Raw genomic sequence first — 25,479 nt, 5'->3', positions numbered from 1 at the left:
AAAAAAAATTAATCACCTGTGGCAACTGTCATTTGAAGTTATCCTTCCCTCATTCCACTCCAGCTCATCCACATAAACACAAAGAGAGATCATATTGTTTACTGGTATCAAACTGCAGAATTTGGCTTGCCTTAGGCATCGCTCCAGCCCAGAATCCAAGCCGCCACAAATATCAATTTGGAATGCAGCTTCAGCTCTAGTGGAAAAGCTGTCACGGGCAAGTCTAAAATACTGAGAGTGCCGAGCTAGTGACATAGCTAAAGATGATCATGAAGACGTTTATCCAGCCTCTCCCGCCTCCCCTTCGCCCGGCCCTTCAGAAGCTTGTGTCAAGTGTGACAGGCTAGGTGATGAATGGGTAGAAAGTTGACAGGTGACGACAGGCGGCTGAGTAAGTGAAATCCTCTACCGTTAATTCTTGTGATTTTTACCTTTCTGACACCATGAACTGATATTAGAATGTGTGACTAAATAAACCACACTGAGAAAAGTCATTCGCTAAAAAATAGAGTCCAGAACAGAAAGCCATGAGCTCAGTTCGGTCAGGCTTCTTGATTGCTGGACTTTGGGAATATACTACATAATCAAGAATACATTATTTAGAGTTAAGTGGGATGATTAGTTGTGTTGTTTTTCCCAGGAATATATATCCAGCATACTTAGCTCAAAGTCACGAGTCAGAAAAATCCCATTCCTCATAAATCTCTTCTAGACTAGACTAAAAAAGAAATCAGCTCATTGGAATTTTGATTAATGAGAAAAGGAGAAAGGTTTCAGGGTGAGCGCTTGGTTCTATTGATGTCCATGAAATGTTGGTGACTGCCTGACACATCCCAGTCCAAAGCAATTGAAAATCATTTTAACTTTGCTTTGTTTTGAGAGGCTTAGGGGTTATTGAGTTGAGAGAAATTGGACTGAAACAAGTAATTTTTTTGACACAGGCCACTAAACAGCTTGGAGACGAAGTGCCTTAAGGCCCCAAACAGGTCATTTAGTATAGAGTAGTGCCTTTCTCAGGGGGTGCTTTCTCATATAAATATACTGAGAAACAGAAGTCTTGGTGATCTTCCAAATGTCTTATGTCTTTATATTCACAATTAGCAATTAATGGCAATAAGGATTTGCCTATACCTCTCCATCACAATTGGGATCAGTATGGACAGAGGAGAAGATAAAGTTGTAACCCCATCTTTAGTGTAGGGAGGAGAATTTCATGATTCAAGTTCAAAAATATAAATTTCTATTCTAGATAAGATATCATCCTCCTTGAGGACCCAAAGGAATTACATTGGCCAGGATTTTTAAATATAGTAATACTGGGGTAGAGACTGAAAACAATTCTTACATTTCTTTTCTACTTTTTAAACACAGCTTTATCACCATAGTGTTTTGTTTTATGCATTCTTTTATTTGAAAATTCTCATTCTATTTAAAACATATATTTCCATTACTAAAATAAAAGTGCCCTAATAAAACCAGTTTTCAACTCTTTTCCTCTTTTTTCTGAAATTATGGTACTATGACTTACATGCTGATTCTCCTTGATAAAGGACATTTTATTTTATTTTTTAGAATCCCTTATTTTATTGCAGTTATATTCATAAGCTATATATGTTATGTTTCCTATTTTGAAGACTCCTGTAATCCTCCTTCTTGAAAAGTGTATTTTGAAATATCTTTAGTCCTTATAGATTTACATCCTTTTATGGTTAAAAATTTTTATGTCAGTAATCTGTTTTTCTTATCTTTCTGTACCATCTTCTTGGGAAAACTATATTTCTTATAACACGTTTCGATAATTAATACTGTATATTACAGTATATTTTATGATGGTGAGATATCTTACATATAGCTTTCTAAATAAATTAATTTGTATTCACTGGATTTTTGTTACTACTTTTTTTACATACGTAAACTTAATTTATGCTTATTTTAAAACTTTGTCTTTTCAAATTTGTTATTTCCAAAGCCTCATTCTTCTACTGTTGAGGCAAAACAGAATTTAAAGCATTACTTAATGTTTTCTTGTATCTTAGAGGAATTTTATGATTCTCTTTATTCTGGGGTCAAATCCTTACCCATGCTGTCACAAACAGGATCTAGATCTTCTAGTTTGATCAAGTAAATTAATGACTCAGAACCTCAAGTTCCTTCTGGAAAACTAGCTTAATAATTATCTATAGTGAGTCTTAAATAACATGAAATATATCTAGTGCTTAAGAAATAGCATAGTAAGGCCTCACTAAAGAGAAGTTATTACTTCTATTGTAGATTCTAGGGATGATTTGCAGAGTACAGAAGGAAATGTCTTAGTTTGAATAGTTTTATTGTGAACCAATTTTGTTTGGGGCATTCTGCATGGCACTGGGGATAGTAAAGAAAATTAAGAATTGTTTCTACTCTCAAGGAAATTTCAGACTACAGGAGAGAGAGGACACATTCTAATGAATAATAACTCAATGTGACGTGTACTTTATAAAAGCATGCAGCATAGGGCACCTGGGCGGCTTAGTCGTTAAGCGTCTGCCTTTGGCTCAGGGCGTGATCCTGGTGTTCTGGGATCAAGCCCCACATCAGGCTCCTCTGCTGGGAGCCTGCGTCTTCCTTTCCCATTCCCCCTGCTTGTGTTCCCTCCCTTGCTGGTTGTCTTTCGCTCTGTCAAATAAATAAATAAAATCTTTAAAAAAAAAAAAAAGCATGCAGCATAAAGAAGTGTACAGGAGAGGGTATGACTCACCCCTATTGGGGAAGGGGAAAGTTGGAATAACAAGCTACTTATCATGAGCAAACTTGTCATGAGCAAGTTTGAGAAGAATGAATATTGTTTACCAGCTATCAAGGTGTGAAGAGGGGAAGAAAATTCCAGGTGAAGTAATATCATATAGATAGCATATGTATAAAGCCACATAATATAAAGATTTTATAGGTAACAGAGAACATTATAAATATTATAATAAAGCTTAGTCAAATGTGTTGTGTATATTTTAAATATTAACAAAGATATTTCATTGGCTTATCATGCATTTTCATTTATGTAAGAGAAATACAAGCTGACAGTAAAACATGTAAAATCTGCACAGAAGAGTATAAAGTATAAAATTAAGGTCACCTTTCACCATCAAAATATTGATCTCTGTTAAGAATTTTTCATGCAGCCTTCTAGAAGTAGTCCATGAATATGGATATCTATATCAAGATTCACCCACAGGCAGTTTGAGGCAAAGTGTTCTTGGTTTTGTATGGACAATATGGTAGTTTAAATTTTAAAACTAAATTTGAATTCATTTAAGTGTGAAATTCATCCTACATCCTACCACTGCTTCTTATTTCTTTACTTAGCGACAACAGATATTGATAATACTTGCCAGGTCTTTGAAAGATAGCTGGGGAATTGTGACCCCTGAAGCAAACATGCAAGATTAGAGTGTGAGTGTGTGTTTTGTGTGTGCCTGTGTGTGTGTTTTATGTAAAGAATCATGTTACACTTCTGTATTCCACCTTGCTGTTTTTCTTCATATTACATAATGAATATTTTCATATCACTACATATAAATTTACATTATGCTTTTAAAATAATCATATAGTATCCCTTTTTAAGGTTACATCATAATTTATTTGACTAGTCCCTGAATAATAAACACTGTTTTCTTATGCCTTGTTATTACAACAATGTTGGAAGCAGGATTCTATACATATAAATTCAGGCATTTATATGAATGTACCTATAGATAAATGTATAGAAAGGGATTAAATTGGAAGTATTTGGGATATCAAACCATTTGTCCCTTCAATGTGTTTTAACTAATGGTAAAGAGAAACACAGGGAAAATGGAAAATAAAAAGAAGCATTTATTAATGATGGGAAATGCCCCAAATGATGGGAAATGCCCCCAACAAGTTTGGGGTTCACTGGCAAAGCTATATTGAAGCACACAGCTGTAATCTGAAGCCAAATAGTCATCTCCCTCTATCCATTACGTGTAGAACTCACACCACTCCATGAGAGAGTTTGGTCTTGCCAACTTGGACAAGCAAGTAGCCAGATGCATGGTGGATGGCAAGCCCACCGCCCATACCCCACCTGCCTTTTGTCTCTGACCCTGGGTGATGATCACATATAAACAGGAGATTTAAGCAAGACCCAGCCAGGCCTGAGGACACACCAAAGGACAGGCAGACACTGGGAAATAGTGGAATATGCTTGTAAGGGTAAATATCTTACCTACTAACGAAAAGATCACGTGTTTCTTTTTTATTTGGGTAGTAATCAATGAATTCATTTCAAAAAGTTTACAGCAATTTAGGCTCAACTAAAAATCCTCAGCAATATTTGCTATTACTTAACATTTACCAATCTAATAGGCAAAGGAGACTTCCTTAATTGTTTAAAATTGCATCACTTTAAATATGAATAAAGTTGAGGAGTTTTTTTTCCATAAGTTTATTGACCATTTATATTTTCACCTGTTAAACTTTTATATACATAAGTCACCCATTTCTAGGGAGTTAATATTTATTAAAGCAGCCATAAAAAAGGGATGAAATCTTGCCATTTGCAACAACATGGATGGACCCAAAGGGTATCCTGCTAAGTGAAGTAAATCGGACAAAAACAAACGCCATATGATTTCATTTATATGTGGAAAAGCAAAAAAAAAAAAAATGAGTAAACAAACAAACAAACAGACCAGCATTTGACCTATGAATTCAGAGAACTGAGGATTGACAGATGTGAGGGGTAGGGGAATGGGCAAAATGGGTGAAGGAGAGTTGGAGTTACAAGCTCCCAATTATGGAATGAATAAGTCATGGGAATAAGAGATACAGCACGGGGAATATAGTCCATGATGCTGTAATAGTGTTTCTGGTGACAGATGGTACGTACACCTGTGGTGAGCACGACTTAATGTATAGGGTTGTCAAGTCACTATGCTGTACACTGTGTATCAACTATACTCAAATAAAAAAGAGTAAGTAGGTGGATCATCGGGAATAAAACACAGACGAGACAGATAATTGTATGGGGCCTTGAGTTTTCCTATAAAACACTGACCAAAAAGAAATGTCATTAGATATTCCATAGTGATAGGAATGTCTGAGAAAAACATCACACACTCCTTAGTTCACTGGTATTAAGTAAAATCTTCAGATCTTTCTATATCTATTTTTGTAAAATTGAATTTCATAAACATGGATGTTCATAGTAAAAGGAATGAAATGGAGAAAACTTCAAAAAATCTGTGCTCTATTTCAAATATTATTTATTATAAGGAAAATTGTGTTGTTTCCTGGTTACTCAGTTTTCCCAATACTGTAATGAATAATCCAAAATTTTTCCACTGATTGAAATACCATCTTTATTAGATACTAAATTCCCATATAAATTTGGAGACACTTCTTTTTAAAAAGTATTAATTGACTTTTCTGGTTATTTCTCTACCTGTACCATATTCTTTATAATAATGTAACTTTATGCTTTATTTTATGACTAGTAATATCTTCCTCTTCAGATGTTTTTCTTTTGTTTTTTCTCATCTCTGTATTTTTCCAGGTGAAATATCAGAATCATTTCCAAAGAGTTGATAATAATTAAATAAATGAAAGATCATTAATATTTTCACAGCATTGAGACTTCATATCCAAAACAAATGTTATTTGTGTTTTGATATTTTTAAAGGAAAACTTGTGCATGTATTTCACAAGAATAGTAGAGTATGCTGCTTGCCCAATTTTTACTACATCTGCAGTATCAATTTTACCTCTCTATGTGTTACTGAGCGTAGTTCTTGTCTGTCATGGTTGCAAATGTTTTAAACACTAGTTTTGGCTTTATTTTGTTGTTGGTGGTGTAATAGGACTTAAATTATTTTCTATGACTGGTCCTAGGTTACTTTTCCTTTTTATGCATCAGTGCCCTTAAAGTTGCCATGATTTTTCTCATGAAGATTTCTAGAGATGTCACATAGGAAAACCCAGGGAACTGCCTTGACATATTCAAATAGCTCGTTTTATTTCCTTATTCTGCACTCATTTAGAATGGATATCTTAGTTGTGTTTTTATATTTTAGTCTCTCGTATGCTGAAATAATGTTCTATAAAATAGTCAGGGTTATATTTAATATGAAAGCATTCTAACATTAATACTGAATTACTTTCCCTGAACTTTAGGTGAGAAGATTGCTAATAAACTACCCTACATTCTTCCTTTCATTTATATGATTTTACAAAAAGGCCCATCTAATTATCTCATTCTTTCTATAGAATAACCTCTCCTGAGCTCATCTAACAGTAAAAATAAGTTAACTGGGGAACAATTTGGGTGTCATATACTTTTAGAGGAAGATAAACCAAACTATAAGGAAAATAATAATGTCGGTTGGCATATACTCTATGTCAAAGTCAGTACTATTGTACATGAAAACAATAGCATTGCCTACATTGGAGCCAGGGCACCTTCTGCACAAAGAGTGCACAGAGGGCTGCGAGCTATACAATATCCTCAAGACTGTAGATGAGTAGATTGCCATCTTTTCTTAGAGGATTTGTTGTAATCAGCTTGTACTATCAGATCGTAAGCCAGTCATGGGAGAGAAGGGAAGAAAAGCAGCCTTTGGAAAGTATAATCAAGATCTTTTACAGCAGGGTTAGTAAAAAGGTCAACATTAGTGACCAAGCAAGCAGGCTACTTGCTGAGCAGTGTACATTTACTCTGTGTATCATAAACACACACACACACACACACACACACACACACACACATGCACAATTGTAGTTATCCAGTGATCTGGACTTCTTAGGCATTTAAAAATTTACACTCTGTTAAGATGACGTTGACCACCAACCCTTAATAATTTGTTTTGCTGTGTATTCCCACAGGACTTTGCTGTCTATCCATTGAAGCCTCTTTCATGTTTCGGAATTATCTTTTAAAATTTCCAACTCTTGCAATTGGCTACAATCTCCTTGAGAACAGAGACCTGGGTAACTTCAGCACTTAGGTGAGAATCTGAAATTGTAAAGCTCTAGAATTTTTCAATTTCTCATTGGTGAGCTTTTAGTGTCATTGGAAAATTTTTATTGTGGAACATGTTAGACTTTGATCCATAGTGGTTTACCTGCTACCTTAAAGTTAATTCATGCTGAATTTATTCTTGTAATGATGCTTAAAATTGTGAGAGAAAGCATCAGTTGGCTACACCCTAGGAGGGAGTCTTTTGTTAAGAAAAGCTCTCCTCTTAAGGGAATAGCTTGAGCTGCGGGCATCCCGGACACTAAAAGATGCCATTGCCTACCCAAGATAGAGTTGTCCTTCTAGATTTATGTACAATTTGTATACTTTCTTGGTATTAAAGATTTGGAAATTTAATTGGACTATTATTCTTTGCAGAAAATCCCTTTGCACTATGAATAATTTTCTGTTCTAACTTCTTTGAACTCAATTGTAGAATTAAACATATACTAATTTTGCACTCTACCCTGCTCCCAGATGAAGTTAAACAAAAAATATCAAAACTGATTACAAAACTGATGACTTTAGTTGAGTGTAATTTTATGTAAATTCTAAAAGATTTGGTAATTAAGAATGAGTTTGATTTCAACTTCATTCTTCATTTGCTCTTAATTGTTACAGTAATTTAATTCCAAAAATGACAAAATGGCATCTTTCCCTGATACACCTGCAAATTTTTTTAAGTTTGTTCAAAGTTTAGATTAAGAAATAAAGGAGGAAATACCAGACAAAAATCATGATTTATTAGAAGACTACATTTCTGGCTCTAAAATACTGAATTTATTTATTCCTGAAAAGTTATATCAATATCAAATTAACGTATTCAAATGTCTGATCTTGTATCAAATAGGAAAACTGCCCCTGAAAGTAGGAAAAAAATGTGTAGTCATGTTATTTTCAATTAATAAAATATCCCAGTTGCCCATTGCATATACTTACCATCATAATAAGTAATAATTTCTATTAATATTAAATATATAGATTTAAAGTGCTTTTTCAAACATCTCCTTTTGTTCTGAAATCATATATCACTGCAAGAAAGGTTTATTACCTCCATGTTAGAAATGAGGCAATTAAAACACTGGAGTCGAACTAATCAAGGAAACAGGGTTATTATATAAATTGATATTACAATCTGCTTATTCTACTGCTTTCTCCACTGTGCTCTACTGTAATCTGCATGACATTTGGAATGTTAATTAAACCTTAAAATCTTCCAGACATATAAACAAATAAATACATATCCCATGGTAGGAAGTTATAATAGTTTATTTAAAAAGTAATAGATTTTCATAACGACACTTCTTAAATTATTTGAGACTAAGACCTAATATTAGACCATAAAGAAAGACTTGAAGAAAATGATAATTAATTATAAACAATAATAACTGTGCTAACTAGGGCTGTTACATAAACAACATTTAAAAGCTATTATATAAAATGAACTTTTGGTATTAAAGGGAATGGCAAAAACCTTGGGCTTAAAAAAATGCATAAAAAATAAGTGGGATATTTAGGCACTAGATAGAGCCAATAGTTTTTCCTAAAATGACTAGAAAACATGGTCAAATATCCTATATCTCTCACATCAATTTTATTTTAGAAAAATACATGCTCTTTTAAATGATTAAAAAAAGACAAACCAAATAAAAAATCATTTTATGGTAAAAATGCAATGTGACTCATTAAGTAATAGTTATCTCAATTCAAAAATACTTTTAAAACGTTCCTTAAAGAAGATTTTATTTTTTCTAAGAAAAATATTTTTCATTATTTTTACTTCTGTTTCCCTTGCTTAGGAGACATATCTAGAAAAAAACTGATACAGCTGATGTCAAAGAAGTTACTGCTTGTGTTTTCCTCTAGGATTTTTATGGTTTCCTGTATCATATTTAGGTCTTTCATCCATTTTGAATTTGTTTTTGTGTATGGCGTAAGAAAGTGGTCCAGTTTCATTCTTCTGCATGTTGCTGTCCAGTTTTCCCCACACCGTTTGTTGAAAAGACTGTCTTTTTCCCATTGGACATTCTTTCCTGCTTTGTCAAAGATTAATGGACCATATAATTGTTGGTTTATTTCCGGGTTTTCTATCCTGTTCTATTGTTTTCTACTGTGTCTATTTTTGTGCCAGTACCATACTGTTTTGATTACTACACCATTGTAATATAACTTGAAGTGTGGAACTGAGATGCTTCCAGCTTTGCTTTTCTTTTTCAAGATTGCTTTGGCTATGCAGGGTCTTTCGTGGTTCCACACATTTTTAGGATGTTTGGTCTAGTTCCGTGAAGAATGCTGTTGGTATTTTGATAAGGATTGCATTAAATTAAATGTATAGATTGCTTTGGGTAGTATAGACATTTTAACAATATTTGTTCTTCTAAACCATGAGCATGGAATGTTCTTCCATTTCTTTGTGTCGTCTTGAATTTCTTTCATCAGTTTTTTATAGTTTTCAGAGTATTGGTCTTTCGCCTCTTTGGTTAGGTTTATTCCTAGGTATCTTATTATTTTGGGTGCAATTTTAAATGGGATTGTTTTCTTAATTTCTCTTTCTGATGCTTCATTATTTGTGTATAAAAATGAAACTAATATAAGTGTATGTTAACTAACTGGAATTAAATTAAAAATTTTAAAAATATATTTTTCATTATATAACGTTTTAACTCCCCATGGGGGTATATCTCAATGGAGCTTGCTGAAAGTCAATGGAGAATTTAAGGACGTTCACTATAAAAACAATTCTATAATATGAATCTATTCTGTAATGTAATTGTTAATTATATGTTTATTTCTTTGGGGATATGAATAAATCTATCTCAGTAAGACAGGACAAAATGCTTGATAGTTTCCCAGGGAATCAAAATTATTGCACCGGAAAAATCTCAAAATTTCAATATTTGGCATATTTTGATACTGACTTGACGGAATGTATTCATGATGGAAGGAGAGAGATACATAAAATTCCCATACTAAAATCATCTTTCTGCTTCAGTTTGTCTTATGAATATCAATAACAAAAAGCAGAATTTTCTATCTTAAACATAGTTTTAAAGCACACATTGCATGTTTAAATTTCAAATCAAACTTGCATAAAACTATAAAGGGAAAAACAGATGAATAAATAAATACATAGGATTCAAAATTAAAGCATCCACAAATAACTCGGTTCCACATGTTATTAACATCATTCTAAAATTTACTTTATGTACACATGTAGATTTTATAATAGTAATAGTTATCCTATAATATTACTTAATAAAATATATCATTTATTTTTATTTTAATTAAACAAAAAAACAACTGAAATGAACCTGAAGAGGATTAGAATGTTGAATTTTAATGTTAACTAATGTTTTCTATGTCAAGAGATACAATTTTTAAAAGACCCTTTTAATATTAACAAAACCAGTTCAGTCTTTTAATGGTTTTCTTAACAGGGTTTTAACTACTTTTAGATCATTTATTGAATATTGCTATAAGAAATAACATGATTGCTACTGTTATCCTTTCTCCCTCTTCCATTTTTTCCCATTCTGTTGCTTAAATTATTAATACTTTGCTAAAGTATGTAATATTGACCATGTGTTCTGCTACCATTATTCCTTAGTCATTTAATCATCTTGATATTCAATATTTAGTGCAGTTAACTTTTGCCATTGTCTTATATTACATCTTATTTCCAATTACATTTTTATTTCGAGATAAGAGTAGATCTCCATGCAATTGTAAGAAATAATACAGAGAAATCCCATGCATTCTTTTCCCACTTTTGACACAGAACTTTTCTATCACCTGGATTTTCTCTCTGTTAGCCTTTTAAGAGCCACAACCAATTCCCTTGTGCGTCCATCCCCTCTTTTCTGGTCAACAATTATTCTCTATTTCTATAATTTTATAATATCAAGAATGTTATATAAAAAGAAACATGCCATATTTAACTTCTTAGAAATTGTTTGTTTTTCACTCAGCATAATTCTCTGGAGGTTCATCCAAGTAGTTGTGTGTCTCAACAGTCTGTTCCTTTTTACGGCGGAGTATGATTCTAGTGTAAGGAGGAACCACAGTTTGTCTGTTTTTTTCACTTATTGAGGGAACCTGGGTTACTTCCACTGTGGCACTATCCCAAACATGTTTATGTACAGGTTGTTGTGTGAACACAACTTTTCATTTCTCTGGGATGAAAGACCAGGAGCACAATTGCCAGGTTATATAGCGGTTACATATGTGGTTTATTAAGATTTGACAAACTGTTTTCAGAGTAGCAGATCATTTTACATTTCCACTGGCAATATAGGAGTGGTAGGGTTTCTCCATAGCCTCACAAGCATTTGGCGTTGTCATTATATTTTACTTGAGAAATTCTAGTAGGCACATAGTGATACATAATTGTTTTAAATTTGCATTTGTCTAATGAATAATAATGTTGAATATCTTTTTATGTGCTTTTTGCCATCTGTATATCCTCTTTAGTGAAATGCTCTGTCATTTATTTTGCTCAGTTTATAACTGGATTGTCTGTTTTTTACTGTCGCTTTTTCAGAGTTCTTTATATATTCTTGGTAGTAGTCCTGAGTCAGAGATATGGCTTGGACATATTTTCTACAGTCCATCGCTTGTCTTTTCATCTCTAAACAGCATCTTTCTCAGAGTAAAAATATTTAACTTACATTATATCCTATTTATCATTTTTTCCTTTTATGGGTTATGCTTTTGATATCAATTTATATTTTTTGTCTAGATACAGATCATGAATATTTTCCCTTATAGTTTTTTTTCTAGTTTTTTACATTTAAGTGTATGATCCATTTTGAGTTAATTTTTATATAAAGCTGACATTTATTTTATTTTTCCTATCTATGTCCAATCTTTTCCAGCACTATTTATTGAGAAGCCTGTTTCTTCACTGAATTTATTACCTTTATCAAAAATCAGTTGGACATATTGAGTTGGGTCTATTTCAGGGTTCTCTAATGTTCCACTGATCTGTGTCTATCATTTCACCAATACCATACAGTTCTGACTACTGCAGCTATATAATAAAATTTGAAATTGCATAGATTGATTTCTCCAATATTATATTTTCCCCAAAATTGCTTTAACAAATCAAATTCCTTTGGCTTTCCATTAAAAGTTTTGAATCATCTTGTCTATAACTACACAAATGTTAGGATTTTCCTGGGTATTGTAGTAAATCTGTGTATCAATTTGGGAGGAATTAGAGTGTTTATTATGTTGAGCCTCCCGATCCAAAAATACAGTATGTTTCTTCATTTATTTTGATATTCTTCTTTTTTTTTTAATCAGCATTTTGTTTTGTTGCCCAAATTGTTCCACCCTTGGCCATTGGGGCCTCTTTTAATTGGTTTCTTGTCCCTTTGATATATAGCCCCATCATTTGTGTGTCTGTGTGTGTGTGTGTGTGTGTGTGTGCACATGCCTGTGTGTATTTATAACTTTCATTTATTTTATTTTTTAAAAGATTTTATTTTATTTATTTATTTGACAGAGAGAGAATACAAGTAGGGGAGCAGCAGAGGGAGAGGGAGAAGCAGGCTCCCCACTGAGCAGGGAACCCAACGAGAGGCTCAATCCCAGGACCCTGAAATCATGACCTGAGCCAAAAGCAGAGGTTTAACCGACTAAGCCACCCAGGCACCCCTATTTTATTTTTTGTAATATACTTTTTTTTAGTTATCTCTACGTCTAATATGGGACTCACATTTATGAACCCAATACCAAGAGTCATGTGCTCCTCTGAATGAGCCATCCAGGAGCCCCTAACTTCCTTACTTTAAGACACTACAAATTGTTCCATGGCCATCTTGTACATGTCCTGCTCCAGACCTACAATCAGCCATCTATCCACTTGGTCCCTTCAACTGGAGAGTGGTATTAGCAACCAATATCAGGTTACTAGGTATGTTTGGGGCTACTGGGTTTTGTTGCCTCTCTGCCTTTTCAGTTGACAGAGCAGGGAAACACGTGTGCATATATTTACCCATGTACATACACATAAGTTAAATATTTCTGTATTCATCCATTTCTATTTATATTAAAATAAACTACACTCCCACTGACTTTTGCACTCTCACCCATTAAACTACATGGATCATTTTAGCCTTCTGCCTTGCTTAATCAGTAATCTCTCAGACCAAATGAAAAACCTGGTTTCTGTCTCACACCATCCATTTTTGTATTTGTTCAATTCCACTTAACATAAACAATGGTTCCAAAATTGTCAACACATACCCTTACAAGAAACAACTTGACTAGTGGCTCTTATTCACAGTTCCCTTTGTCTTTAATCTTACAGTAACTCACCATTTCCAGAATTACTTAGGTCAGCTGAATTTTCCCATAGCCTCCTCAGCAAGTTGTCTTATACATTTGTGATAGGTTGGTGTCTTTTGTCACGTCTGCATTCTATTCTGGGATCTCCTGATCTTCTAGCCTGTATTTTACAGCAGAGCCTCCAGGTAAGCATCAGAGAGAGGTAAAAACCTGTTTGATATTGAAACGGCAAGGCTATGGTTAATTTATTATCGTAACTTTTGATATCAGAATGGAGGAGCATACAATTTCCTGTTGGAGTATAATATATAACTATTTTATAAGGACTCGGTAAAGGCTTACCCTAAGGATAAGAGTCCTATGGACAATGAGGACATCTATAAATCTATAGGTCCTTCTTATAAAACATACAATCCCTGAAATATTCATATCAACACTATTTTGCCTATACAAACTTAATTTTGGAAAGACTGAAATTGAGCATCTCTCTTGAGCTGACAATTCTCCCCATACAAACATTAACATGGTGCTGAGCTAATTGAGAAATATGGAGCATACAAAACAAACCTAATTATTTCTACCATTTATTTTTATAAAGTGAAATATTAAATTTTTTAAATTTTCTTGGAGCTCTTTGTTAAATCTCTAAGATAGTTTTAGAGGTAAAAGACATCATGAAGGGATACCTGTGTGCCTCAGTTGGTTAAGTGTCTGCCTTTGGCTCAGGTCATGATCCCAGGGTCTGGGGTCGAGTCCTGCATCAGGCTCTCTGCTCAGTAGGGAGTCTGCTTCTTCCTCTCTCTCTGCCTGCCACTCCTCCTGCTTGTGTTCTTTCTCTCTCTGTGTCAAACAAATAAATAAAATCTTTTAAAAAAAGACATCATATATATGTTAGACATCATATATATTCTTTCTTCCTTCCTTTCTTTCTTTCTCTCTTTCTTTCTTTTCTCTCTTTTCTTTCTTGATCCTGATCTTGAGAAGGTAAAATCAAAAGAGTTGGATCTGGCTCCAAAAGCAAAGGCAACAAAAGTAAAGAGGGACTACATCAAACTAAAAAGCTTCTGCACAGCAAAGGATATCATCAACAAAATGAAAAGACAACCTACCGGGACACCTGGGTGGCTCAGTCAGTTATGCGTCTGTCTTCAGCTCAAGTCATGATCCCAGGGTCTTTGGATCGAGTCTTGCATCGGGCTCAGCAGTGCGGAGCCCGCTTCTCCCTCTCCCTCTCCCTCTGCTGCTCTCTCTCTGTGTCAAATAAATAAATAAAATCTTAAAAAAAAAAAGACAACCTACTGAATGGGAGATTATATCTGCAAATAAGTTATCTGATAAGGGGTTACTATTCAAAATATATAAAGAATTCATACAACTTAATAACATAAAAACAAATGATCCAATTAGAAAATGGGCAGAGGATCTGAATAGACATTTTACCCACGAAGATATAGAGATAACCAATAGGTATATGAAAAGATGCCAAACATCATTAATCATCAGGGAAATGATAATCAAACCACAATGAGATATCATCTCATACCTGTTAGAATGGCTATTATCAAAAAGATAAGAAATAGCAAGTGTTGGCAAGATTATATAAAAAAGAAAACCCTTGTGCACTGCTAGGCATGTAACTGGTGCAGCCACAATGGAAAACAGTAAGAAGATTCCTCAGAAAATTAAAAATAGAACTTCATTATTATCCAGCTATTGTCCTATGTATTTATGTGAAGAAAACAAAAGCACTAATTTGAAAAGATATAAACACTCCCATGTTCACTGCAGCATTCCTTACAATAGCCAAAATATGGAAACACCTAAGTGTCCATCAGTGGATGAATGGATAAAGAAGATGTGGTATGTATATTCAAGAGTATACTACTCAGCCATAAAAAAGAAGGAAACCTTGCCATTTGCAACAATATGAATGGAACATGAGGAAATTATACTAAATGAAATACGTCACGTAAAGACAAGTATAGCATGATTTCACTTATATGTGGAATCTTAAAAAATGAAACAAACAAAAACCAAGCTCAAAGATAGAAAGCAGATTGATGCTTACCTAGGTGGGGGTGGGGTGGGGTGGGAGAGAGGGGTCAAAAAACACAAACTTCAAGTTATAAAATAAATAAATCATGGGGCTGTAATGTACAGCATGATGACTCTAGTTAGTAATACTTTATTGCATATTTGAAATTTGCTAAGAGAGTAGATCTTAAAAGTCCATCAAAAGAAAAAAAAACCTTTTTTTGTAAAAGTAACAGTATACGGTGAAATAAAAATTGACAGGAGTTTTGACTGACATTTTAAATATGCTCACGGACACATGAGAAATAGTCACTTGGACGTCTATTTAAGCGATAAAATATTAAAAAAAATAAAAGGGTTAACACAAGTGAGAAGCCTTTTTAAATTATTGTTTTACAATGTTTTAAAAGTTTATTGTTATATTTTGTACTAATCAAGCACTGATGCAGTCACCACAAAACAAAGAAATCATTCAGGTGGGATTTGTTACCCCTTTGATAGCCATCTATTAGGATTTAAGGAATACTTTTCATTCGCCCATGTTAAGATTTCTAAGACCAATTTACTATTTTAACAAGAAAAAGACAAATTCTATATATGTATCAACATACTGCCTTCCAGTAAATATTTCATAAGTTTTTCCCTCTAATTTTTATATAATTATCTTGTGAATAAGCCCAAAAGTGGGGCAATTTTTTTTTTAAATTTAAACCTATTTCTTAGGTTTGTTTTTATTTTTTCAGACTTATCCATTACAAATAAGAAAAATGAAATTACATTTCCCCAAACCCTGTATACCTTGAAAAAAAAAATCCAGGTTTTTTCCTTGCTATGCTCTCTCAAATTCTAGATAAATTGATATTTTTGGGGGGGACAAGCTTTCCCTTCTTTTCCTTGAAAAAAAAAATCACTCAGTTACCATACATAAATAGTTGTATTTTCTATCACCATTGCTCCTAGGATGGCCTCAAACACTAATACTTATAAATTTTAACAAAGTAACTTTCAACTTCTATTTCAGGGAGAAAAATGGAGAATATGGTGTAAACTGCTTGTCATACATAAGCATTTTAGCAGGCTAGAAAATATTATAATAGAGGTAAACCTTTTGCCAGTCACATCCATCCCATTTATAACTTCTTAAAGTGTCAAAACATGTGTCAGTGTAGTAACATCTCTCAAAGTTATAGCCTTCTATAGCACATAAAAATAAGAAACAAACATTTATGAACTTCTGTTTGCATTTGTTTTTGTAAATAGTTTTATTTAACCTAGCCACACTCATTCATTTCCACCTTGACCGTGGCTGGTTTTGCACTGCTACTCATATTTCATTGAAACAGAGACCTTATCCTCTGCAAAGCAATACATATATTTACTATCTGGCCCTTTACAGAAAAAGCTTGCCAACACTTCGTTTAGTTATAGAAGGATTTTAAATGTGTTAATTCAATTATCCCAAGGTTTTACATTATTACCTATAAATCTTAGAAATTATGTTCAAGAAGATATGCAGCCAGTTCTGTTCCAACACTTGTTCTGAAAGCATGAATTTGTTCCAATACATTTGATATATTAGGGAACAATTTGAGCATACTGCAAATTTTGCTTTTGTTTCTGCACAATTTATTCTCCAAGAAACCATACCTGAAAACAGAAAAAAACAAAAAAAACAAAAAAACCACACAAAAAACACAAAAAAAACCCTGCCCCCAGCTGAACTGACCTGCATAGGAATACACGGAATACATAGACACATGCCTCAAACATCTCCCAGCTACCACTGTTTACTGTGGTGTTGTGAGCCACACTTCCCCAGCTGGTGTTACAACTTTCCATCAGATTTCACATAACCCTCTTTCTACCAATTCATAATAATCACAAGCTGTAATCCCTTTCACACCCACTTCCCCAAGCAAACTTCTGGTCTTTTTCAAGGAAAAAGTGCCAAAATTATTGTAATATTTATGCATCTGTTAATCATTCCATATGTGAAAAAACAGTGCTTTATTTTAATAGACTTTTACCACTGTGTGTGTGTGTGTGTGCGTGTGTGTGTGTGTTACTAACAAAGTTTCTGAGTGTTGTATTCTTAACTTCATCTTTTCTCATAAGCCTTGTGGTTTTTATTGTGTGATTTCTGCACAGCACAGTAATTTTTAGGAATACATATGTTCTGTTATAGCAAACTGACTGTATCTTTAGCTCTGTTTCCCCATCATCTATCTAACTGATTTCTCACAGAGAATTCAAATTTTAACACGTATTTAATCAAAGAATCTATCATATAATGGGTCCATATAATTTTCAAACTAATAACTCTTCAATTCAATACAGCTATTTTTTCAATAATATTTAAGAATATGTTATATTAAAAGCACATTTCAGATTAAGAAGTAATTAGAAGAACCTGATATTCTCAAAATTCTTTATTAGAACTCTCCAAATGTCCCAATATTAATGCAAACTGAGATGGATTCTCATGAGGCTGTAATGTTTATATACTCTTTATCTCCCAAGGCAATCTAAATTATGAGGCCCAAATCCATTTCATGGTTTGAAGTTCCAAAAGAATTCTAGTAATAACTTCTGGGGTATTTTGGACACTGAGACTGTGGTATTACTAATATTGAAGGTAAATATTTCTTTTAAAGATAGTTTTTTTTTTTTTTGAGAGAGAGAGAGAGAGAGCAAGCAGTAAGGGGGCAGAGGGAGAGGGAGAGAGTGACTCTCAAGTGGATTCCATGCTGACCATGGAGCCCAACACAGGGCTCGATCTCATGACCATGAAATCATGAACTGAGCAGAAATCAAGAGTTCAATGCTTAACTTACTGAGCCACCCAGGCACCCTGAAGGTAAGTATTTTTTAAATTTCCAATTAGATTTAAAAATGTTTGTATTTACAGATTTTTTTTTAAGGAAATTCTCAAATTTTGGATATTCCTAATTTTTTTAAAGCACCATTTAGGAAAACATTTGTCTCCAATTTCTTCAGATACCAGTTTTTAAAATAATGTGTTACTAAGCATAGTCATCTCTCTAGTTGTACCATTGTGAAGATATAAAATCAGTTTTCCTACGAACTGTGTCACGGAATCTTACTGCAGGTATCACTCAGTATCCTGAAGAGTGTCTAAAAAAATCTGAATGCTGAGATTTTGCACTCTTTTGTCAAACTCAAAAGACAATAAGTACAGAATATTTTTGTTAAAATATTTTTAACTTGAGCGAACTTTGTATTAAATTATTTAATTAAGGAAACATGGTTCCCTTCGTGCACAGCATGTTTAAGCTGATTATTTAATTGGTTGCCTCTTTTCTATTCTGATTACAAGTAAAAAAAAAAAAAAGCCAGGCTTCTTATCAGTATTCATTTTATTTTGTGTTCAGTGGATGCACTTAAAGAATTAATAGCCATAAATACATCTATATTCTCAATCACTTTACTAGTTTATCTAGGTAAATTATTATTAGAACTAAAGGTGTTAGCGGACATGATAAGCATAGAAGTAGGTTGAGTTAATTTTCTGATACTATAGAAAGAAACTTCTAAGTTTGCTGATTTGTCAACTGATTGAAGAATATGGAAACAAACTTCAAATTAAATGTATAGTGTTGCTTAGTGAAAGCAGAATTCTTAGTACTCTTCAGAGGTGACCGATTTGTGTGTATATGTGTATACATGTATACTTGGTTAAAAAGAAAAAAAATAGGTTCCCAATCAACTTTGGTAGGTTATTTCTTGGAGTTCCAAATACCACAGATTTCAAAAGACAGTGTAAAAAAATAAGAATGTGTCTTTATTTGAAATATATCCCATTATTTAAAACAACAAATAGATAAACTAAATATCAGATTTTAAAAATTTGCTGTGTCTACAGCCATATGTTGTTTCCTTTGAATATTCTAGGTTCACAAAAAAACACAAATAAATCATTCTGAGTTATAGCATTTAATCAAGTTGTTTATATAATAGAATCAATGAAAGATCAGAAATTAATTAGAATGTAATGATTTTATTTTGCTTCACCCCAACAAATTGTATTTTTGATAGTTGCATTTTCCATCTAGGGATTAGATGAAGTCTGATATTTACTATAGTAAATATAATATTTTATATAGTAAATATAGAGTAAACACTAAAATGAAAAAGAGACATTGCTATAGAATGTGATAGGTAGGTCACTCAAGTATACTGCCTAAGAAAATGACCACATATGCCATGTATAGATTGCCTTTAAATGAGAAAAATTGAAATATGTGAATTTTTTGGATACTAAAATTATATTGGGACAATTTGTACTTTTTCTGATAAGTTAAAAGAATTGTTGAGTTCTCTAGTACTTTAAGTGCACTTTCAGGAAAGTGAAATACTAAAAATAAATTTGTTATAAATGTTAGATGAATCAGCTTTGGTTGAACAACATTTCTTAGATGCCACTGTTGGGAGACAGTGGGATGGGGAGCTGCATTGTAAGGTATGTGTAGCAAATATTGTACAGAGTCCAAAAGCATAAATAGAGTAAAAGGACCACTTGCCAGCAATCAATAATATATTGTTTCCTTACTGGATACTCCTTATCTAGATGTCTCAGATCAGGTAAATTATTCTTTTAGGTTTAGCTTCTCAACAAACGTAATAACATCAAATTAAAAATAAAATATAGTGATGTTTGTTTGTTTCATCTGCTTCATATTCCAGGTCTTCTTTCCACTACACTTTTAACCTTTTTTTTTTTTTTTTGTAAAGGCCAAAATTAAGAAAAACACTCAAAATTGCTAAATATATGTGTTCTTACTGGCTCTAATAAATATTGTGAAAAAACATAAAACCTCTGGTTAAGTATTGCGATATTCAAGGTAGCTACTTGCATTGCTTGCCCTCATAAATGTTAATACAAACAAAGAGGAAAGGACATTTGGCCCAATGGTGTAGATAATAATCACATTCCATTTTCAAAATAGAAACTTTTAAACTGAAAGTCAAGCTCATATATAGTGTTCTTAGGCACCTAATTTGTTAATGGCAAAATTTATAAAAGGAAATCAAATTTTTGAATAGGAGAGACATGTGAATTAATATAATTAGTCTCATGCAACAGATGGATAATATGTGAAACTAGAAAACAAATCTAATTTACTCTATGATCAAAGGATAATTCAGAAAACAATCTGCCAAAGTCCAAGGAATAAATCCAAAGAAATAAAATATAATCTATCAGCTGATGAACATTAAGTATAAGAACTGACCCTACGAACACCACCATCAAAACTTTCTTGACTTCTGCGTGGCCTGCGGCAAAGTACTATATATATATATTACCCTCAACATTGTTTAAGTGTTCCTGGGCCTGGCACAGAAAGGGAGAACCTAAGTAGAAAAACAGTGTCCTTAGAAAATTGGAATAAAAATGACCTTTTTTCTTTCTCTAAAGTAAAGAAATCATTTTCACTTTGCCCTGATTTACAGAGTTATCTACAATCAAAAAAAAATCTATGATTATTATCCAGAAAATGATCTTGAATATAAGGTCTGTCAACTCCATAGTCTTTCTATTTAATAAACCATTAATTTGTCCTACCAGCTGGACACTAGAAGGAAATAAACATGTTTACATGACTCTATTCGTTTTCAACATGGGAAAAATTAGAAAAAAAAGTTGACCATTTTATCAACCAGTAATCATAGAAATCCTATTGTAGGAAGGAAAAAAAATGAAGAATAGGGGTTTGAGTAGAGATGAATGTGTGTGTGTGTGTGTGTGTGTGCACGCGCGCATAGGAGGAACTCGAGTGCATGCGCGTCTATTTATTGACATAATGCCATGCTGTTTTAATCATCTCTTTTAAAATTTTACATATTTCAAAATGACTCTGATGTCAAAATAAAGTAAAATACATTTCAGTACTGAGAAGCCTACCAAGGTCTAAATGTCTAAAAATGATCTTTCTTCATGATTTGGCATTTATACATGAATTGGCTGCTGCTAAGTCCACTCACACAGTTTTACAAGCCTTCAGCATCTCTGCTTGCCCTTTTCCTCATGTCTCTGCCTTGGCCATTTCTATTAAGTCATGTTCCTGCCAACCTCTGTCTACAATGAATGCCCCCATTATTTAGTAATTGAATGTTTATGATGAGTTGTAATCCCATACTGCAACAAAGTGAAGTAGCTCTTGTTTTGATGAAGGCCCGGTTTTTATGCCAGAGACCCTGGAGACAAATAGCAGCGGCCCTGATTCACAACTCTTTACCACTTTGGGCCCCTTACACATTCTTGCTGAGTTTCTGATCTAATTACATATCCTAAGGACTGTTTGTATTTGGTATATCATCTTCCGCTTTTGCCTGTCTCCGGAACCTTTTTTTTTTTTTTTTTTTTTAATGTTCATCCTATTTTGCTCCCACTCTAATCCACCATTTGATTCTTTCTTGTCATTGACAGGTCAGTGCTGATTAAGACAGAACCTGGAGAGATGATACCATGGGAATCACAAAGTGTCACTTTTCAAAGAGATGGTTCTAGTTTGACAGAGGTTTGGCTACATTTCTCAAGCTCTAAATTGGTTTTAACAAGTCTCCTTTTCCTAGAATGGAGCTGTAAGTAGGGAAATTTTCTCTTCTCTATTCATTTATGAATCTAGACTTAATAGGTCTTTCCTGATGACTCCAGGAAAGATTTGTGAATCTAACAGAAATCACTGAGATGCATTCCGTAATAAATGATGGAATCTTAAATAGTCACTATTTATATAATAATTCATAGTATTTTTAGAATCTTGGATTTTTCTCCCACCAGATCCTGGTTTATCCATCACAAATTCTTGAAAGAGGGATTTTCTTTTTCTTTCTTCTTTCTTTTCTTTCTTTCTTTCTTTCTTTCTTTCTTTCTTTCTTTCTTTCTTTCTTCTTTCATTTCTATTTCTGTATATCTGCCTTAGTCTGTTATCTGAAATCTATTTTGATTGTCTTATAAATGTTAGGTGACTTTTAGATCATAAATTCCTGTAGCAGCCACCAACTAAATTAGTACTGATCTTTGAATACAAAATATTCAAAAATATTTTAGCTTTTATATTTAGCAGAGACTTTTAGAATTTTAGCCTTTAGAAGAGAACTATGCTTGTTCATAGTATGTATGTTGGGATAGATATTGAGCTGTGGTTAGCTTTGTCTTGGCAAATGATCTTGGTGATACAATGTGGGCTAATTATTTTTCATTCTGATTTTATAATTTAAAGATGATAAATCATTAAGGTCTAAAATAGAGTGAATTATCTCTACACAATTTCCCAGCCAATCATTAAAATCCAAAACATTATTGCCATGAAAAACACCTCATAATATTCAAAACACAGATTATTGAAACCATAGCAGAAATTCAAGGAGAAAATGGATTGCAGTCAACAATATTTTCAAACTGAGCATTAATGGTCATTACAAACTCAAACGAGGTTCATAATATGTGATTGAGTAGTGAAAAGCTCTTTATCCCATTATCAATCCCTTGAGGCAAATTGAAACAATTGGAAAAGAAACCCTACAGCACCATAAATAATGTGTGTATATGTGTTCAGGAGTAAGGAGCCATCTAATGTGATTTTGTGGTGGTATATATTAGGGGTTTTCATGGCATATAAAGCGAGTTTAAATTCTGTGGTATTCACAGATTGTGAACCTTCATAAAATCAGTGGTGCAGGCAGTAGGCACCTCAAACGTTTCAAGGGAATTGGTGTACTTATCATAAAGCAGTCACAGATGATAATCTGAAAACGCTAATTACAGGCTTATTGCAGTGTGAAATCTTTCATATTGAAAGTAATGCCACAGTATACATTGCGTTGGTATGCGTAAATATCAATGAAAATATCAATAGATGGAACCTGTCCTCTTAATATTTCATATTCATTAGATACTCAAAACCACAATTCACCTTTTTCTTTAAATGATAAATATTTTTTGTTGTTGGCATAAGGAGCTCTAGAAAAATAGCTTATCTTAATTATAAACACTCCTACATTTCTTTGCTGCACCTCAGTGTGATAAAATAATTTTTTACCCTATGCCTTTTTTTTTTTTTCCCCCTAACATGTGTTGGAACTCCTTGGCTACCATATGGGAGCCTGACATAAGCTACATTCAAACGAGCTGCACCTGTGTGCCTCTCCGGGCTGACGTTGCATGTTGCATGTGTTCATTTTCCAGAGATACAAATGGTATGGAGTGAAGGGAGCATCGCCCTTGGGTATTCATTATTCTGGTGATCACCTGGGAGTGGCCAATCTGAAGCCACCTTGGCGGTAAGAAATCAACGAGATTTGTGTAAGAGGGTGACAGCTGCAGGATGTCATTTAACGTGGATGAACTCTAAGTGCCTAAGATGGGGGCGCTCATCGTGGAGAATCCCCGGGTTTGTACGGCCGCACAGAAAGCTCACTACAATATTGTTCAGCATAAAAAAGGCGGAAGGGCAGCAAGCAATGCAGAAAGTGACAAACCATTAAGCTAATCCTATAAAGATCTGGCCTGTCAGGCAGCACATTTCCTGAATACTTAGAAAGCATGAGAGAGGCTTATTAATGGTTCATCACAGTTCTTACACTGCTTACATGGCTAATATGCAAACACTGCCCTTTCTTAGTTGGGATTTTCAGCACATCAGGACGTCACTTCCATGGCTACTGTATTTTTTTTCCTCCTGGGTAATTGAAGCATTACCATAGAAGACAATGATTGATGATGTCTTTAAAGGTCTAAAAAAGCACAGGCTATTTTTGAAACGGTGCCATGTCCATATAAGGAGAGAAGAAGGAACAATCTGAATTCTACAGACTGCTGGAGCAACAGCAACAAAGCACTGAGGCTTACATAGAGCACAGGGCTACTTTCGCTTTTTTGTTCCCACTCTGCACCCTTGCCTTCCCCTTTCTGAATTACTGGCTACTGCTGGTTAGCACGGGGATGGTCTCGAGTTTGTCAGATGCTCAGAGTAATTAGGCCATCGTGCTAGGAAAGTGGGACTCCACACCTCGTCCCTGGGAGCTGCAAAGCTCTTCTCACCTTTGAAAGCTGCTGGACTGAGTTGAAAACAAGAAATAGTGGTGGTGCTGGTGGGATTACCATCCTTGTGCGTTGAGCACAACAGCTTTCTTTGAGGTATTTACAGTACTTAGAAACTATTTCCTTATACACAGGCATACCTTTCCTTACTGATTATTTGTCTTTTCCTCCTCTTTGGCTCTTCTTTCAACCTTTTATGGGTGCTGATTCAATCCAATAAACATTTGGGAGGAATCTACAACAACTTGCTATTATGTATGTTTTTATTTAATTCCTGGAAAAACTCAGTATTGTAAGATATGCACACTTGGTAACAAATAAATTTCATTTTAAAATTACTGTGTTTCCTTTTCTCCTTTTTTCATCCATGTCCAAATAATGGGTAAAGACACAGAGAGAGCACTTATTTTTGAGGGATAGAAGAATTAAAGGTAGAAACTAAGCATCGGTTTAAGTCAATTCCTCTCTATTCACTCAAAATTGTCTTCAAAAATTGAAAAGCTAGGGCCTAGTTCTTTAAATCAGTTGAACTGCTCCCCAGAATTTCATTTAATACGTATTTAGTACTTGCCAAATACGTAAAGTCATAAAACCTAACAAAAGCATTAGGAAGCAGCCTGTTAAAATTGGTTTTTGTTTCTGTTTTGTTTGCTTGTTTTCTTTGTTTCCCTCAGAGCAATGCTGGCCATGTGAGCTTGGGCAAGTTACCTAAATTTTCTAAGAATGCAGTCCCTCATTTATACAATGAAAATAATAATGCCTGGCTTGCAAATTGTTCAGGGCATTAGAAGAGAATATATGGAACACAGTGTATGACACACAGTAAGATATCAAGAAATTCACATGCCACTTGAAATTGGGCAAAAATTGTTTTTGCTCAGCATTATTTGTTAGAAGATTCTTTTATAATAGATATAGATCTGTATTTTTTCCCCTCTTCCTGACTATGGAACTTCTTGCAAACAGGAATGATATCTTTTATTTCCAAAGTATTTTTTGTTGGTTGATTTTTCCATATTCCTCATGAATAATAGAACATGGATATACCTAATAATGTTATACGTGAAAATTAAGATGCAGA

General features: G+C 33.7%; 1 long non-coding RNA gene across 1 annotated transcript; it reads left to right on the top strand.

Annotated features, from left to right (window-relative positions):
* Positions 1-279: 279 nt before the first annotated feature.
* LOC130543505 (uncharacterized) lies at positions 280-24,677 on the top strand. Its single transcript, XR_008958884.1, has 4 exons — positions 280-391; positions 6,877-6,998; positions 21,783-21,937; positions 23,544-24,677. It is a non-coding gene; the product is annotated as an uncharacterized LOC130543505 (long non-coding RNA).
* The last annotated feature ends 802 nt before the right edge of the window (positions 24,678-25,479 follow it).

This window comes from Ursus arctos, unplaced genomic scaffold, assembly GCF_023065955.2.
Source record: "Ursus arctos isolate Adak ecotype North America unplaced genomic scaffold, UrsArc2.0 scaffold_13, whole genome shotgun sequence".
NCBI classification, from domain to species: Eukaryota; Metazoa; Chordata; class Mammalia; order Carnivora; family Ursidae; genus Ursus; species Ursus arctos.
This window is presented reverse-complemented; position numbering and strand designations above follow the sequence as displayed.